This window comes from Rhincodon typus, chromosome 8 (assembly GCF_021869965.1).
Source record: "Rhincodon typus isolate 14 chromosome 8, sRhiTyp1.1, whole genome shotgun sequence".
Lineage (NCBI taxonomy): Eukaryota > Metazoa > Chordata > Chondrichthyes > Orectolobiformes > Rhincodontidae > Rhincodon > Rhincodon typus.
Genome location: NC_063339.1, coordinates 88014002 through 88033193, shown reverse-complemented (window position 1 = coordinate 88033193; position 19192 = coordinate 88014002). Strand labels below are relative to the sequence as shown.

The 19192-nt window shown below is 41.7% G+C and overlaps 1 long non-coding RNA gene across 1 annotated transcript; it reads right to left on the bottom strand.

Moving 5' to 3' along the window:
• Window positions 1–2005: 2005 nt before the first annotated feature.
• On the bottom strand, window positions 2006–16449 carry LOC125483737. The gene is made up of 3 exons (XR_007262683.1): window positions 16390–16449; window positions 15874–15985; window positions 2006–2187 (listed from the first exon to the last, which is right to left on the bottom strand). It is a non-coding gene; the product is annotated as an uncharacterized LOC125483737 (long non-coding RNA).
• Window positions 16450–19192: the final 2743 nt, after the last annotated feature.

The following is a 19192-nucleotide window of genomic DNA, read 5'->3' as shown; positions in this document are numbered from 1 at the left end:
TGCTGAGTGATGTAGAGGAACAAAGACACCTTGGAGTGGACATTCACAGATTCCTGAATGTGGTTGGACAGGACGATCACGTGGTCAAGAGGGTTCTGGGATACTTTCTGTTCTCGACCACAGGCTGGAATATAAGATCAGGAAGTTGATGCTAGAGCTTTAGCTAACACCAGTTCAGAGAACAGCTGGAAGATTGAGCACAAGTCTGGTCGTTGCGTTAGTCAACTTTGTCAAAAAAAAATCATGATAGAAGATCCAGGGCAGAAACAGGCTTTATGGCCCATCAAGTTCACTGCACCACTCAATGAGATCATTATTGATACTGCTCCAAGTCAGGATGGTATGAATCCTGGAGGAGAACTTACAGATGGTGTTGTCTTGATGCATTCTCTGCTCTTGTCCTTCAGCGTGGTAAGAGTTTGCAGGCTTGGAAATTGCTGTCAAAGGAGAGTGGGTGAGTAACTGCAGTGCATTTGGTAGATAGTGCACTCTGCTGCCACTGTAATGAAGGGAGTAAATGCTGAAGGGACTGAATGGGGCACCAGTTAAGTGGACTGCATTGTCTTGGATGGTGTTAGGTTTCTTGGTGTCATTGGAGCTGCATCCATCCAAGCAAATTGACAGTGTTCTTAATGACAGACATTCTTAATGATGCACAGGCTCTGGGGAGTCATGAGTTGAGCTAATCACTATAGAATCTTTTCCCTCTGACCTACGTTTGTCGGCACAATATCTAAATATCACGCCTAGTTCAGTTTCTCATCATTACTAGCACCCCAGGATGATGATAGTGGGAAATTCAGTGAAGATAAAACCATTGAATGTCAATGAATTATGGTTAGCTTTTCATTTCTCAGATTTGGTCATTAGTTGTTGGGACTTGGTGCAAATGTTCTTTGTCACGTAGCAGGCTAACTTCAATGTTGTCCAGGGACACTGCATTTAAATATCTACCACTACAGTCGCTGAGTCACAAATGGTGCTAAACATTGTGCAATCATTGACAAACATATCCACTTCTGACCTTATGACGCAGGGAAGGACATTGATGAAACAGCTGAAGATGCTTGGGATCAGAAACTGATGCTGAGGAATTTCTGAAGCTGAGATAGCTGGCCTCTAACAATCACAAGCACCTTCCTCTGTATTCAGTATTATCCGACTGGGGTGAAGTCGGGCAAGGAGGATAGGAGAGTGTACAAGGGGAATATAAAAGAAAAGGAGTGGAGAATTAAAACACAGAACAAGTGGGAGGTAAGCTTGGACGAACAGTACAGCATAAGGCTAAGAGTCAAATACAACCATGTAATGACAGTTATTTTGTCTCAGGTCGTTTAAATGCATATCTGTAACAGTGATCCGTCAGCAGTTACTAGCTAAAAATACTCACTTAAGTATTACTCACAAGGAAATGCTTGCATGCTGTGAGCTGATGGTAGGGACAGAGAAACTCTGAAGATAATATGGAAATAGAAGACCTGTTGAAATGAGAGGACTCAGGACTTTGTAAGAAACTGAACAGCATCCTGCTTTTGTAGTAAATGACTGTTATCTAATTTATTTTATGCCGATGTTATATACAACCATCATGACGTGAAAACATCTCAATATGCTGTTTTGAGCTGTAAATGGTAGAGTATCTCCAAGCTAGACTAGGAGACCTCTTCCGCATATATGTGGTACAAGCTTGAATAAATTCACCTTGTTTTGATCTACTCAGGTCTGAAGACGCAAACTTTTCAAAAACCCACAATCAAAGCCAGAATAATATTCTCTGAATCCTGTTGACTGTAGTTTTGCTATGACTCCTTGATACAATGCTCTGTCAAATAGATCCTTAAGATGGCAGGAAAGTCACACTCTCATTTGGAATTCAGCTGTTTGGTCCATGTTTGCACCAAAAATGTAAGGAGATCAGGAGATGAGTGACCCTTGCTTAACTCAAACTGAGATCCATCACTATGATATTGCAAAGCAAGTGCTGCTTGATGTCATTGTTGTCATCCTGTTTTGACTGCATTTCGTATCGACAGGCCAGACGATTGACTGAAGGCTTGTCCACACAGACCACGTGTATGGCTTCTCTTCACTGTGAACGATGCTTTTTTCTTCCACGTTCAAAGCTCTTGAGAATTGAGTGTTACTGGCAGCTGTTGAGCTGCCTGTCTGTATATCCTTTCCAATTCCCTAGAAAATGAATTTAAAACAGTCACAAGTGGAATGAAAGCTTCTGGATTGTTAGAAAAACCCACCTGGATCATAAATGTCCTTGAAAGGACAGAACATGAAAAATACAGGACAAATCAGGCTGCGGGAACTGGCTAATGAGCCAGTCATTATTTCTGCAGGGCCAGCAGAGTGGGAGGTTTGAGTGATACCACAACAACGCTGTCTGTGTAACAATATAAACCGTACAACTGTCTGACTGTAACCTGTGTCAGCCTGTACTTGGATAAATGTAAATGGCCTGAGCTTGCTGAAAAGCATTACTGTAATCAAGTGGGAATTCATGGGCCACCTTCAGACACACGCGGTCCCCCTTTGTACTGGTGAGACTTGCATTTGGAGTACTGTGTTCAGTTCTAGTCACCGTACTTAGAGAAAGTTGTTAATACATTGGAAACATTTCAAAGAAAATTTAATGGACTAATACCTAGAATGAGTCGAGTGCCTAGTGGGGAAAGAGTAGACAGGCTGGGCCTGGATCCTCTGGAGTCTAGAAAAGAAAGAGGAAACTAAATTGAAACATGAAAGATATTGAGGGGATCCGACGACGTGGGTGTTGAAAACATGGTCCCTCTTGTGGGAGAATCTAGAACTGATGGTCATTGTTTATAGGTCAGGGTGAATCCATTTGAAATGGTGAGGAACATTTCTTTTCTCTAAGCGGGTTGTGAATCTTTATAACTCCCTTTGTCAAAAGGCAGTGGTTGAAGAATCGTTAAACTGTTTTTTTAAGGCAGAAGCAGACAGATTCTTGATGACCAAGATGATGAAAGATATTCAGGGATACGGAGACACAGAGTTGAGGTTGAAATCAGATCAGCCGTGATCTTATTGAATCTCAGAGCAGGCTCGAAGGGCCGAGTGGCCTACACTTGTTCCTCATTCATATGCTCGAATGAACCGGAGAACAAAGAAACACAAATCTTGTCTGATTACTGGGGGTCAGGAGTGTGTTTGAGCTCGTACTTCACCTACTCGGTATGTTAGATCCATTCTATCCCAACCCCCAGCTTCAATTAACATCCTTTTAATTTCCAGGGAATACACTATTTTTGGTGAGATGAGGCATTTTGATAGAAGGAGAAGAGAACATATGAAATAAGATCTACAGTTGTCCATTATGCCCCTCGAGCCTCAAAAAGGTCAAAGCTCATCTATTCAGGCATCAATTCCACATTCTCAATTGGCCTTGATAATGTTTTTTTTCCTTTATTCCTGTGGGCATTGCTGGCTAATCCATCTAGTTGCCATTGAGAGGGTGGTAGTGATCTGCTTTCGTGAACTACTGTACTCCATGAGCTGTAAGTGGACCCACAATGCTGTTAGGGAGGGAATTCAGGATTTCGACCCAGCAACAAAGAAGGAATAGTGATATATTTCCAAGTAAGGATGGGAGGGAATTCATGCCCAACATTCAGTCTCAGAGACCTACAGCACAGAAAAAGCCTCGGTTGACTCTGTCTGATTTTGTCACTATCATCTAAATAGTCTGTTATCCCACCATTTATAGTGGACCCGAACATTTTTTCCCCACCAACAATGTTATGCAAATTCCGTGTTTTCTCTCTGACTCCATTCTTAAATACTGGGGTTATGTTAGCTACCCTCCAAACCGTCAGAACAGTTTGCGACTGTATAGTATTTTGGAGTAGAACCACTAGCGCAGCTGCTATTTCTAAGGCCACTTCCTAAGGTACTCTGGAGATTAAAGTTACCAGTCTCTGGGGATTTATCTGCCTGTTATCTCATTAATGTTCCCAATTTCTTACAATTCCACCTTCCAATTAGACCCTGTGATTCCCTTAATTTTGGGACAATATTTGTGTGCCCCTTTTTGAAAATCTAAGGTATATTTAATTGGTCTGCCATCACTTTGCACTCCATTATAAATTCCCTGTTTGATTGTCAGGAGACCCTACATTCTTCTTGACTAATCTTGGATTATCAATCTTCAATTAAGAGTTTAATGACGATCATGAAACCTTTGTTGATTGTCAGGAAAAACCCATCTGGCTCACTAATATCCTTTTGTGGAAAGAAACTGTCATCCTTACCCGGTCTGGCCTATATGTGACTCCACCCCCATTGCAATGCAGTTAACTCTGGGCAATCAGGGATGTGCAATAAATTCTGACCTAGTTAGCAATGTCCACATCCTGTGAATGTCTATTTTAAAAATGCCGTTGGTTTTATGGTCCATGCAAGAGTACTCTCAGATTCTATTTTCTCCCTCTAATTAAATCCCTTTGTCGCCCTTTGCTGAAATCTAAACTGTTGCCAATCGTTAAGTCTGTTCTCTTATTTATCCAATTTGTATGCTGCTTCCTTAAATTTAATACCCATTCATTTCTCTTTCTCTGCCATGGTTTGACCATGTTTCGATTTTATTTTTATGCCACAGCTTGCCACGTCCTCTTTCAATGTTTGTCATTACCCATCTCCCATCATCCATTTAAATTGTAATCCACTATTTATCACAACTGGCTCACGCCTCATAACATTCTAACTTCTTTTATTTAATTACAGGACTCCAGTCTCAAAAACAACGACATTACTCTCCATCCTAATGATGAATTCTATCCTGTTGTGGTCACTCTTCCTTAAGGGCCCATGTTCAACTTGATTGTCAATTATTCCTTTCTCACTGCCCAATACTCATCTGCTTTTTCAACGTAAAATTGTACCATATACACACTAAGAATTTCTCCTCTATCTTATTGCTACTGATGCTATCTGCTCAATTTATGTAGGTTGAAGTCACCTATAATTGCAGCCATAACTTTATGACTTGTATCTCTAAATTCAATTCTAATGCCTTCCCCAAAATTACTGTAGCTTGGGGTCTATATACAACACTAGTATCATTTTCTGTTCATTGGCTTTTCTGAGATCAACCTATAGAGATTCTACTTCACCACACCCTATATCCTGGCTCACATCATATTACTTTCCTGTTTTAGTCAGCAGTTCTAGCCTCATCCTATTCCATTTCACCTGCCCAACCTATCCTCCTTAGACAACCCACTTATTCCAGGTTTCAATCTAGTAAACCTTCTCTGAACCACTTCGAATAAGCGTTCAGACGACCAAAACCTGCACGTGGTATTTGAGATTTGGTCTCTTCCCTTCCTTGTACAAATGAAGCAGAACATCCTTACATTGATGTTTAATTCCTGTGATAATAAAGCATACAGCCTGTTGGCTCTCTGGATTAGACCGAGATCTTGCTCAACTGGGTCAATGGGCTAAAGAGTGGCAGATTGAACTTTATTTGAATAAATGTTTGTTTTTTTTCAAAATGGAATACTTCACATGGGCAGGACTTATACAATTAATAGTAGGGCCCTGGGTACTATTACAGAACAGAGAACCTAGGCTTTCAGGTACATTATTCTTTGAAATTTGTTCCACAGGTGGACAGGGTGGTTAAGAAGGCATTCAGCACACTTGTCTTCATTGCTCAAGTCTTTGAGTACAGGAGTTGGGACGTCATGTTGGAGGTTGTAAAGGATGTTGGTGAGGACTCTCCTGGAATACTGTGTGCCATTCTGGTAGTCCCGTCATTGGAAGGATATTATTAAACGGGAGCGGGTTCAGAAAAAAAAAAAGATATTAGTGGGAAAGAAGGGTTTGAGTTGTAAAAATAGGCCGGATAGGCTGGGACTTCATTCACCAGAAGGTAGGAGGTTGAGGCATAACCTGAAAGAAGTTTATAAAAACATATTTTTTACGGTGAGAGAAGAAAGATTTTAAAAATGACATGAGGGGTAACTTTTCTTTTCTTTTTACATAGAATGTGCTCAGTGTGTGGAATGAACTGCCAGATGAAATGGTAGGTGCACATACAGTTACAGTTACAATGCTTAAAAGAGATTTAGATAAGTACACAAATTCGAAAGGTTTGGTGATGAGGGCCAAATACAGGAAGATGGGACTAGTTTAGTTTGGGAATATGGTCAGGATGGAATAGTTGGACCATTGGGTCCGTTTCCATGCTGTATGACACCATGGTTACATGCGATATCTGCATACTAACTCATACTTTATCCTCCACATCTCAGAATTCAGCAGTCATTCACCATTTAAGGAATATTCTGCTCTTGTTTCTGCTTCCTGCGAAAGTGAATGATTTCACATTTTCCTACATTATACACCATGCAAGATATTTTGCCCATATTAATGTTTCGGGTTACAGAAGTTATAGGAAGGATAGAAAGGGAGGCAAAAGAAGTGAGGGAGTGGCTTTTTTTTTAATGGGGAAAATATTGCAGCTGCAATTAGAAAAGATATTTCTGAAAAAAAAAAATGTCCAGTGAAAATATATGGGTTGAAATCAGAAATAAGAAAGGAATGATCATGTGGTGGGATTGTACTATGGGTCCCTCATTAGTCGGGAGAAATTGAGGAACAAATACGTAGAGAGATCTCAGATATATGAAAGAATGAGAAAGTTGTAGGAATCGGTGATTTTAATTTTCTAAACATTGACTCGAACTGCTACAGTGTTAAAGGTTTGGATGGTGAATAATTTGTTAAATGTGTTCAAAAATATTTTCTTTATCAATAAGTCAATGTTCCTACTAAAGAGAAAGAGAAAACTTGAGCTTCTCTTTGGTAATAAGGCACAGTAAGTGACTGAAGTGCCTGTACAATAATACTTTGGGTCTGGTGATAATAATTCTGTCAGTCTTAAAACAATGATCGAAAAGAATAAGCCTTCCAGAAAAGGTAAAAGTATTTCGTTGGAGTAAGGCCAATTTTAATGGTATGCGACAAGAACTTTCAAAAGTTGAATGGAGTAGAGGGTCATCTGATAAGTGGGACGTTTTCAGAAGTGTGGTAACTAGAGTTCAGAATCATTATATTCTTGTTAGAGTGAAAGGTAAGGCTGGTAGAATTAGACAACAATGGATGAAAAGGATATTCAGCTTTTAGTCAAGAATAAAGAACTAATCATCAATTAGATACAAACAACTGGGTTTAAATGAATTTTTTAAACAGTATAAACAGTGTACAGGCATCCTTAAATGGGAGATCAGGAAGACGGCGGGGAGGGGGCGCGGATATGAAATTGCCTTGATAGATAAGGTGACGGATAATGCAAAGATATACTACAAGTGCTTTAAGAGCAAGAAAGTAACTAGAGAGCGAGCATGGCTCTTTAAAGATTAAAGAGGTCATCTCGGCGTTGAACCTCAGGAGATGACAGAAATATTAAAGAGATATTAATATTTTGCATCAGTTTTTACGGTGGAGAAAGAAGTGGATGTTGGAGAATTCAGGGTAAGAAATAATGTGTTTTGAAAACAAGAGACAACAAGGTGCAGAGCTGGATTGACACAACAGGCCAAGCAGCATCATAGGAGCAAAAAGGCTGACGTTTCGGGCCTAGACCCTTCATCAGAAATGGACAACAGTTCACATGGACGTCTTGTAAAATATAAAGATGGATATCCTGTGGCACAGAAGATGGGGGGAAGATTTTTAAATAAATATTTCTCCTCAGTGTTTAGTGAGGAGAGAATCATGGATGCTACGGAAATACGGGAAACAAGCAGAGATGTTTTGGACCACATACTTATTCTCGCAGAGGTGGTGTTTTCAGCCTCAAAGCGCATTAAGGTGGATAAATCCCCAGGGCCTGATCAAATCCATCCTCGGACATTGTGGGAGGCTAGGGAAGAAATTGCAGAGGCCTTTGTAGAGATTTTTGCTTCAGCTTTAGCCACTGGTGAAGTTCCAGGAGACTGAATGGTGGCTAATGTTGTTTAAAGAAAGGTAGCAAAGACATGCCAGGGAACTACAGGCCAGTGAGCCTGATAGCAGTGGTAGGCAAGTTAGTTATCGGGGAGGATACTGACGGACAAGATCAACCAACATTTGGATAGTCAAGGTCCGATTAGGGATTGTCAGGATGGGTTTGTGCGCGGGAAGTCACGTCTGACAAATCTTGCAGACTTTTTCTGAGAGGAAACCAAGAGCATAGGTGAGGGTACGGCAGTGATCTCATCTGTGTGCACTTTAATAAGGCTTTTAACAAGGTCCTGCACGCAGTCTCGTCATGCAGTTTAGGTTGCATGGGATCCAGGGAGAGCAGTGAATTGATTCGAAACTGGCTCAATGGTAGGAAGCAGAGGGTGATGGTTGAAGGTCACTTCTCAGACTGGAAGCCTGTGGTGTGCCATAGGGGTCAGTGTTGGGACCTTTGTTATTTGTTATTTACATAAATCATCTGGATATGAACATACAGGGATGATTAGTAAGTTTGTGGATGTTACAAAATTAGTAGGTATTGAGCGGGGAAGATTATCAGAAATTACAAAGGGATCTCGATCAGTTGGGGAAGTAGGCTGAAGGTTGGCAAATGCAATTCAATACAGATAAGTGTGAGGTGCTGTACTTTGGAAAGTCAAGTCAATGTAGGACTTATACAGTAAATGGTCAGGTCCTGAGGATTGTTGTGGAACAGAGGGACCTAGGAGTACAAGTACATAGTTCATTGAAAGTGGTGTCACAGGTAACAAGGGTGGAGGAGAAGGCATTTAGCATGCTGGTCTTCATCGGTTGAGGCATTGAGTATAGGTTTTGGGACATTATGTTACAGGTGTATAAGTCATTGGTGAGGCTGCACTGGAATACTGTGTACGGTTTTGGTCACCCTGTCACAAAAAAGACATAGTTAAACTGGAAAGTGTGCAAAGAAGATTTACTAGGATGTTACCAGGACTAGTTGGCCCGAATTGTAGGGATAGGTTGGTCAGGGTAGGAATGTAGGAGAATGAGCGAGTGAGTTTATTGAGGTGCCTAAAATCATGAAGGGCAAAGATAGGGCTTTATCCCAGGGATGAGGAATGGAAAACGCGATGTCATAGGTTTAAGGTGAAAGGGGAAAGCTTTAAGAAGGACCTGAGGGGTAACTTCTTCATGCACAGAATGGTGCATGTATGGAATGGGCTGCTGGAGAAAGTGGTTGAGGCTGGTACAATAGCAGCATTTAAAATACATTTGGACAGGTACATGGATGGGAAGGGTTGAGAGGGAAGTGGGCCAAATCCAGCAGTTGGAACTAGCTTAATGGACACCATGGCCAGCATGGACCAGTTTGGGAAAAAAGGCCTTTTTGCATGCTATATTACTTTATGACTCTAAATCTTACGACCTGTCCAGTGCATCCCATCGTGTTGTGGAAAGTTAAAGAGAAAATGTGGGGATGCTTGCACAAATATTGTATCATCTATACCTGTGGGTGAGGTTACAGATGACTGAAGAGTGGCTAATGTTGTGCCTTCGTTTAAGGGAGGTAAGGAGAAGCCTGTGAACTATAGGCATGCGAGTCTGACTTTGGTGTTGGATAAGTTATTGGAGGCAATTGTGGAAGATAGCATTTGGAAAGGCAAGGAAGGATTATGGATTTTCAGCATGGTTTTATGCAAGGGAAATAGTGTCTCACACATTTGATTGAGATTTTGATGAAGTAACCAAGACGATCGATGAGGGCAGAGCAGTAAATATTGTTTACTTGGACTTTAGTAAAGCTCTTGACAAGGTTCCACAAGGTAGACTAATTAGTAAAGTTAGCTTACATGGGATCTAGGGTGAGCTTGGCAGTTGGATAAAAAAATTGCTTAATGTCACAAGACAGGCTATGGCAGTGGAGGGTTGTTTTTTGGACTGGAGGCCTGGTGTTCAGCAACGACCAGTGGTATTCTGCAGGGATTGGTATTGGGTCTACTTTTGTTTGACATTTAATATAAATGATTTTGATGAGAATACACAAGGCATGGTTAATAACTTTGCGGATGACACCAAAATTGGTGGCATAGTGGACAGTGAAGAAGGTTATCTAAGATTTCAAAGAGATCTTAATCAATTGGGTCTATGGGCTTTGTGGCAGATGGAGTTTAATTTGAATAAATGTGAGGTACTGTACTGTGCTAAAACAAACAAGGGATGCAGGACTTATACAATTAAAAGTAGACCCTTGGGTATTGTAGACCATAGAGACTTTAGGCTTCAGTTACCGAATTCTTTGAAATTTGCGTCACATACAGACAGGGTGGTTGACAAGGCGTTTAGTATGCTTACCTTCATTGCTCAGACCGTTGTGCAGAGAAGTTGGGACGTCATGTTGAGGTCATACAGTCCGTTGGTAAGGCCTCTTCTGCAGGACTGTGTCCAATTCTGGTTGTCCTTTCCCTCGGGTGGGGGATTTCAAGACGAGGGGCATATTTTTAAGGTGACAGGTGAAAGATTGAGAAAAGGCATGAGGGACAACCTTTTTTTTTGCAGAGTGTGGTTCTTGCGTGGAATGAACTTCCAGAGGAAGTGGTGGATACAGGTACAGTTTACAACATTTAAAAGACTTTTGGATAATACATAAATAAGAAATGTTCAGAGAGACATAGACAATGTGCAGGCAGATGGGACTACATTAGTTTTGGAACATGGTCAGCATGGACTGGTTGGACCAATGGGTCTGCTTCCATGTTGTCAGACTCTATGACTCTGTGATTGAAATGACCAGAATACTGAGAGGACTGGATAGATGGACAAGGAGATGTTTCGACTAGCAGGAGAGACTCGAAACTGAGGGTACCGCTCTCAGCAAAGGGATGACCCTTTAGAACTGAGAAGAAGAAGAATTTCTTCAGCCAGAGGGTGGTGATTCTGTGGAACTCAGGGTCGTAGAAGGTTGTGGGGGCCAAGTAATTCAGTGTACTTATGACAGAGATAAATATGTTCTTGATTGGTAAGGGGATCAACAGGAGAAGGTAGGAGAATGGGTGTGAGAAACATATCAGTCATAATCAAATTGTGGAGTAGTCTTAGTGGGCCGAAATGCCTAATTCTAATCCTCTGCCTTGTGTTCTTATGGTTATTATGGGTGACTTCAATCTGCATATAGGTTGAACAAATCGAATCAGCAACAATACCATAGAGTAGAAATTCCTGGGTTGTGTACGAGATGGTTTTCTAGATCAACATATTGAGTACCCAAAGAGAGGACAGACCATCCTCAATGGTGTATTGTGTAATGATCAGGGCTTGGTAAGCTCAGTTGGCTGGACAGCTGGTTTGTAATGCAAAGTGACACCAGCAGCACGTGCTCACTTCCTGTACTAGCTGAGGTCACTGTCTTAACCTTGCCCATTGACTGAGGCATGGTAACCCTAAGGTTAAAGCACCATTAGTTGTCTCTCTCTCTCTCAAGAGACAGAACAGTCCAACGATCTTATAGGACCACAGCAACTTTATTTCAAAATTTTAATTGTGTAATGAGAATGGATTAATTGGCAATCTAGCTGTGGAAAAGTGAAGACTTCTTCATGATAGAACTCTTCATGAAGATGGAGAGTGACAGAGATGATTCTGAGACCAGTGGCCAAAATCTAAAGAGAGGAAATTACAGTGTTATGAGGCGCATGCAGGCTACAATAACTTGAGGAACTTAAACTTTAAGGGGTTTGACAAATATTTAGAGAGCACTTGGAGGAACTGCAACATACAAACTAATTGTAAAAGCTCCAAAAGGGATATGAAGAGAAAAAAGAAAATAATGAAAACAAGTCCCTTACGATCAGAAACAAGGGAAGTTATAATGTGGAACAAAGCGATGGACGGACCAATTAACTACATATTTTGGTTCTGTCATCACAAATGATGACATAAATAATATCACTAAAATGCTGGGGATCACATGAGAGGGAGGAAGTGAGGAAATCAGTATTAGGGAAATAATGTTGGGGAAATTGATGGGATTAAAAGCCAACAAATCCCAGCACCTCATAATATACGCCCCAGAGTAGTTAACAAAGTGGCAGGAGAGATAGTGGATGCATTCTGAAACTAGGGGCTTGAATCTAAATTGAGGAAATTAATGGTCATCTTTCATAATGCTATAGACTCTGGAACAGTTCCCATGGATTGGAGGGGAGCTAATGTAAGCCCACTATGTAAAAAAGGAGGTAGAGAGAAAACATGGACTTATAGAATGGTTAGCCCAACACTGGAAAACAGTAACAGGATTAGACAAAGTCAGAGTAAGTCAGCTTGGATTTAGAAAAGGGAAACGAGAACCGAGACCTGTTTGTCCTTGGACACAAGTCACTCAAAGTAAGCGTGCAGGTAGAGGCAGGAAATGAAGGTGGCAAATGTTAGGTTGGCCTTCATAGCGAAAGGATTTGAGAACAGAAACAGGGATGACTTGCTGAAATTGTACAGGCTCTTAGTGAGACCACACATGGAGCATTATGTGCAGTTTTGGAATACTTACGTGACTAAGGATGTTCTGGCTATGGAGGCTGTCCAATTAAGGTTTACCAGAATGAATCCTGGGATGGCAGGACCGACGTATAATGACAGAATAGATCAGATAGGATGAAATTCACTGGGGTTTAGAAGAACATGAGAAGATCTCATAGAAACCAATACAATTCTAATAGGACAAACAAGTTAAATACAGGAAGGAAGTTGATGAGGGAGTGCAGAACCAGGGAGTCACGGTTTAAGGATATAGAGTATGCTGTTTCGGACTGAGATGATGGAAAATTTCTTTTCTGAGATTGGTGAGCTTGTGGAATGTTCTTCCACAGAAAGCAGTTAAAGCGAAAACATTGGATGTTTCCAAAAGGAACACAGCTATAGTTCTGAGGGCTAAAGCGATCAAAGGATGTGGGTCTAAAATGAGAACAGGCTACTCGTTGAAAGATCAGCCATGATCATACTGAATAGGGGAGCAGGATCAAATGACACAATGGCCTACTTCTGGTCCTATTTTCCATGTTTCTATTCTGTTCATGGTGGGATATTAAAACAAAATGACTGTAACTAATACAGATATCAGCACTATCAGCATTTTCTGATGAACGGTCGAGGCCCGAAACGTCAGCCTTTCTGCTCCTCTGATGCTGATTGGCCTGCTGTGTTCATCCAGTTCTGCACCTTGTTGTCTCAGATATCAGCACTAGCTTATTACCACTGAATGAAAATCCTGAACTCCTTACCAAACAGCAATCTGGGCAGAGCTTCACCACACGGACTGCAGCAGTTCAAAAAGGTCAAGGTGGAGCAGAGTGATTTTGAAAGCTTTTGGACTGACTGCTCTGTCTCTCAATTTCTATCCAGTTATCAAATTGTTGAATGGTCTGAGGACTGCAACATAGGAAATAAGATAATATTTATGGAAGCTTGCTGAAACTGTTATATTCATTGCTGACTTTGAAATTCGCTAAAGTTTCATGTGTCTGTGGACAACTCATTATCCAAGGATTGCACAAAGGCTTGATATCAATTGTTTGAAACTGTTTACTTGAACTGAAAATTTACATTAATTTTATTTTCTGTTTAATATATCCCTTATGGGTGTCTGTGAATCGGTGAGAGTGGAGGTTATAAACGAAGAAGGTTGTGTTTAAATCACAGATATTGACGAGATTGCCCAGTTGATTGTATTTGTTTTGCTTAAGTTATTGTATTTCTTCTTTCTAGAAATTTGGTGTTCAGATCGGTCATTATTAAAGTCTGGTCAGGAGCATTTGGGCAATTTTGAGGGTCTTTCAATATTTTAAATTTCACTGCTGTGAATCCAGTTATAGTGAGACTAATTTGTTTTGCTTTGGTATCCTGACGTCATAACAAGTATTTGATTGTCAAACTTAGCTCAGAAACAGAAATGATCTCCAGTGCAAAACAAAATTCCTGACCATGGAAAGATAAAGCTGGGAAATCAACAGCATGTAACCAGAGATGGGTAGGACCAGAAACCTCGTTAAGAAACAATTGGCAGAAATAACAACAAAATACCAAACAAGGTTCAAAGAAGTGTCCATACAGTTTCGAGCTGGAGGAACACAGCAGGTCAGGCAGCATCAAAGGAGCAAGAAAGTCGACATTTCGAGTCAGGAGTCTTCATCAGAGTCCAGGCATTGAAATCAAGAGATAGTAAGAACTGCTGATGCTGGAGTCAGAGATAACACGTAGTGGAGTTGGAGGAACACAGCAGGCTGAGGAGCATCAGAGGAGCAGAATTTTGACATTTTGGGTCGGCGCCCTTCTTCAGAAATGGGGGAGGGGGAAGGGAGCTCTGAAAGAAAGAGAGAGGAGGGGTGGGGCTGGGGAAGGGAGGTGGGATGGTGAGAGGTGAGTGCAGGCAGGCAGTGGTGAGGATTGGTCAGTGAGGTGGGAGGAGCAGATAGGTGGGAGATAAGATGGACAGGTTATATCAGGTCAAGGAGGTGGGGATGAGAGGGACGAGGCCAGGGGTGGGAGATTTTGAAACTGGTAAAGTCCACATTGAGACCATTAGGTTGTAGGCTCCTAAGGCAGAATATGAGCTGCTGCTCCTACAGTTTCCGGGTGATGTCATTGTGAAACTGGAGGAGGCCCAGGGTGGACATGTTGCCCAGGGAGTGGGAGGGGGTGTTGAAATGGTTCGCAACCGGAAGGTGTTGTCATTTGTTGCAAAGAGCGTAGGTGCTCAACAAAGTGGTCTCCGAGCCTCCGCTTGGTCTCAACGATGTAGGGGAGGCCACATCGGAGGCAGCGGATGCAATCGACCACATTGACGGATGTGCAGGTGAACCTCATCTGATGTGAAAGATTTGTTTGGTGCCTTGGATGGAAGTGAAGGGGAGGTGGAGGGGCAGGTGTAGCACTTCCTGATATATTATAACATCATAAAAGTTGCATTATAACACTCTCGACGAACAGATTGGAAGTTTCCACTGTGTGAAGGGTGCAATATCGATATAAATTAATTGCCATTGATTTAGACATATCACAGTTCCTTCATCACCACTTGGTGAATAACTCATTACCTAACAGTCTTGTGGGACCCATTAAGGGAAGATAATTGCCAGCAGCAAGAGGTCAGGCAATGTTCAGCTGTAAAAACCTCATGAGAGAGTCAATGGAAGTAACAATAAAATATCGAAGACAGTTACACACATTATAGGAGACAGAGCAGATTGAAATGATAGAGGTGATCAGGGAGAGCAGAGATGGACCAGAACAATGTCGAGTGTTAGAAAGAAGCTTTTGACACAAGCCACAGAACGAGGGGGTGACAAAATGAGTCGCATTAGTCCCAGAGTCAGATAACTGAGAAGAGCATGAGAAGGTGAATTGTGTAGATTACTGGTTAAAAACATTGAAATAATTTCATTGTGTTCAACTTTAAAATCAAATGCTGGAGTCTGCAGCTCAAAAGATATCAGAAGCATTGGGATCAGAGGAAACCCATAGTTCAGCAAATAGCTGGGAATCAGGGTGATATCACTGGGCAATTGCTCATGTCAGATAACATCACCGACTTGAACAGAAAGCATTTGGGTCTGCACAAACAGGTGATCTCGACAAAGGATGTGAGGATCTGAGGAGAGATTTGAAAGGAGGTGAATCAGAATGGCTCAAGAATAGAAGGATATGAGTTTTAAGGTCAGGTTGGGGAAACTGAAGTTCTGCACAGAGCAGAGGAGATTGAGATAAAGTGTCTAGGTTTATAATAGGTTTAAGTAAGGTCGACAAAGAGCTGCTGTTCCTCTTCACCAACAGTAAACCTGAGAGAGAAACAGATTTAGGATACGAGGCAATAGTTACTGGGAGATATAAGGAAGGAATTTTGTAACTTTTATCTTGCTCAATACTTACATTGAAAGGCCAATAATATCCAGTGCTGAATGAATAATGAATAAAGTGGCACACTCAGATCTTGGTATGTTATGTGGTTTGAATTTGCACTCTGTAAATCCTCTTCAACATGCTGTAAGATAAGTTTACAAAAGCCATCTCAGTCAATCCAGGACAGAATTTCAGAAGAGACAATTTTTTCTGCTTTTTGGAGTATGCTGTGTGTCAATCCTCCCTTCCTCACTCCCTGCAAAGCAGTTTATAAACTCCATCCCTTTCAGTCCAGCAGAGACATTCACAACATTCTTTCTCCTGGCCCAGGATGACCGCACATGCGCCCTGCTGCCCTTTGACCCCACAAAGATGGCGGCCGTTAGCCGCGGCCTGCCGTTGAGAGGGAGCATCGATTTGTCACGTTTTGTGAAACGGGCACCGATAGCTTCTTTATGCGGAGACTGCCGCATCCACAAAGTGTTTAGAAAGCCTCCCCGTCTAACTGCCCGGTCTATCGCCTCCTCCGTTCTGCTTCATTGTTACCTTTTGTGGAGCTGAGGTCAAGAGCTGGATCGCTCCCACTGCGCATGCTCTCGACTGTGGGCCCGCGGGAACATGCTGAGCCTGCGCAGTGATAAGCAATGCAGTGCATAGCGCTCGGAATTCTGGGTTCAGTGGCCACCATTGTAAAGATTGAATTTTATTTATCGTAATGTGTAAAAGAAATCTTTCTCCTACACTTTCTTCCAAGGCGACTGACATATATAATACAATTAATAATTAATTAATAATACAATCCCTTTTGCATCCCAGGGATAATAACATCACAAAGTCTGACACTGAGCCACACTGGTACTGACACTGAGTTGCCAGACACATTCTAGGTCCCAGGGGAGAGACAAAACTGGTGGTGCGTTGACCTGAAGGACACCATATCTTATGTCAGCAGAGAGGCTGAAAGGGGAGAATCATTAGTGGTAATCTCAGGCAGAGTGGGATTTAAATCTACACTGTTGGCATCATGAGGAAAGCTGGCAAACGGCTCTGAGAAAGAATTTGGCTTTCATAACTGTCTTCAAAGAGAAAAACATAGATTTCATGTTGCAGCAAACAACATTTCCTGTCGTTTGTTTTGAAGGAAGTGTTTTTGTTTCACTGATGCCCTCAAGACAGAATCTAACTATTCGGATGAGCACGTGAAACGTCAGCACAAACGAGGCGATGGGCCAAGTGTTGGAAACTGGGTTGAGAAGTGAGATGTTTGATGACTGGCATAGGTATAATGGGCTGAAGGGCCTCTCTCCATGGTGTTAAAATCTCACTGACTATCATTTTGCAAGTGAAACAAAAGGTCAAAATCAGTGTCAAGAAGAAAAGTTGCAAATATTGTGTACACCTTCCTTTTTGGGATTCAGCATTGCAACTGCTGTGTTCTCTGTTTGATTCCCAAATAGGAACGAGGACTTCATTGTTCCCGTCCAAACTCTTAAAATGAACGTGAATTCCTGACATTAAAAGACATACAGGGGTCATCTCTGTCAGAATCAGTGGAAGTTTTACCATCAAGGATGAAACCAAACAGGAGGAAGCACTGAAATCCATTGACTTCACGTACTCAGACACAGTAATACAAAAAATACTTGCTCCTTATTAAAGCATACGGGTTTCTTTAAGATTTAACATGTGGACACAAAAAAATTCATTCTGGGCAGTCTTGCACCAGAGTGCCTAATTTCAGAACAGGGGTCGCACATTTAAGACAGATGAGGAAGCATTTATTCTCTCAGATGGTTGTGAATCGGTGGAATTCCTTACAGCAGAGGGTTGTCAGATCTGGGTCATTAAGTGTATTCAGTGGTGAGATTGACAGATTTTTAATCAGTAAAGGTATCAAGGGTTATGGGGAAAGGCAAGAAAGTGTGGTTCAGGATTATTATATCAGTCGCAAGCTCATTAAATGGCAGAGCAGACTGAATGGGCTGAATGGTGTCTTTCTGCTCCGAACGTTTACAGTCTTAATATGAGACTGTAAAGCTGACTTTGTAAAATTTACCAAGTTAACATGCGTGGATCCCCTCTGGACACTGAACCGAGGTGAGATGTGCAAAGGGCAAACACACAAAGGAGAGTCATTGTGGGTGATTGATTCCGAGTGATCTATGTACCAGGGTAAACAGTGAAAATCAGTCTTCAGAACCCACATTGGGTTTGGCTCCATTAGGCCTACAGTCAGCTCTCACAAACCACCATTGACCTTTACTTTTCCTGATGTTCGCTCTTTTCTTGTTTTAAACCGATTGCACGTCAGGCAATTACAGCTGACATTGCTAATGTGGAACAGTAATATGCAGTGAATCAATTCTGACTGGTCCATGACACAATTCTGCTTCTAAAGATTAGTCAGTGTTTTATATTTATTACTGTAAATGTTAACCATTGAAGTCACTGAATCCTGATCACTAGACTACCAGGGCAGATCTCCGTTCATATCACCCTGGACGCAGTCTGATTTGGCATTGTATTCTCCCATCCTTCTGCACATGATTCCCTCAGCTCTGTATGGGATTTGTTACATTGTCTTGGTGTATGATGCATAGATTATCCAGTCATCTATTACATTGCAGTTTGAAATGCATGACTTTGTAGTTTGGTGATTCGCCCAGTGGTTTTGAGTTTGATTCTTTCCGGGGCCTGAGAGAATGTTTACCACCAGCTGGAACCAACCAAAGGAGCTCTTTAAAGTCGTTTGAAATTATTTCTGATGAAACAGCGTTAACACCACCATGACATTTCCTCAACCAGCCAGAAAGGCGTTTGAAATACCACATTCCTGTTTGTCCTTCCAGGTACTTGAGGAAGATCTTTCAGAAGGACAGAAAGCAGTCGGTGTGAGCAATGTTCCAGTTTGGTAGGAAGAATGAGGTGAGGCAGGATTAGCTGCAGAGAAATGGGGAAACAATGGGGGGAGTAACACAGGTAGGGGAGAGGCCAAATGCTTCCTTTCTTTGCTGCAACCAGACACTGGTTTTGAAGTCTGAAATGGAACGATATAAGGCAGATGGGTGAAATACTTGCTTTCTGGGGTTGGTCTCTCCTGTAGCTGACGTCACTCTTGGGACAATGTGCCTCTGTGTTTCCTTCTCTGGGTGAAAATGAGGTTCAGTTCCCCAAGGTGGCATGAACACAACTTTACCATCTCAAATCTCAGTCCCATTCTTTGTGGCCCTTAACATTAAAACATTACAGGGAAAATATCATTGAGATGAATGCTTGAAACAGAGCACACAAGGCTCCAGGCTAAGTGTTGGAAACTGGGATAATAGGTTCGATTTCTGGTCAGGGAATC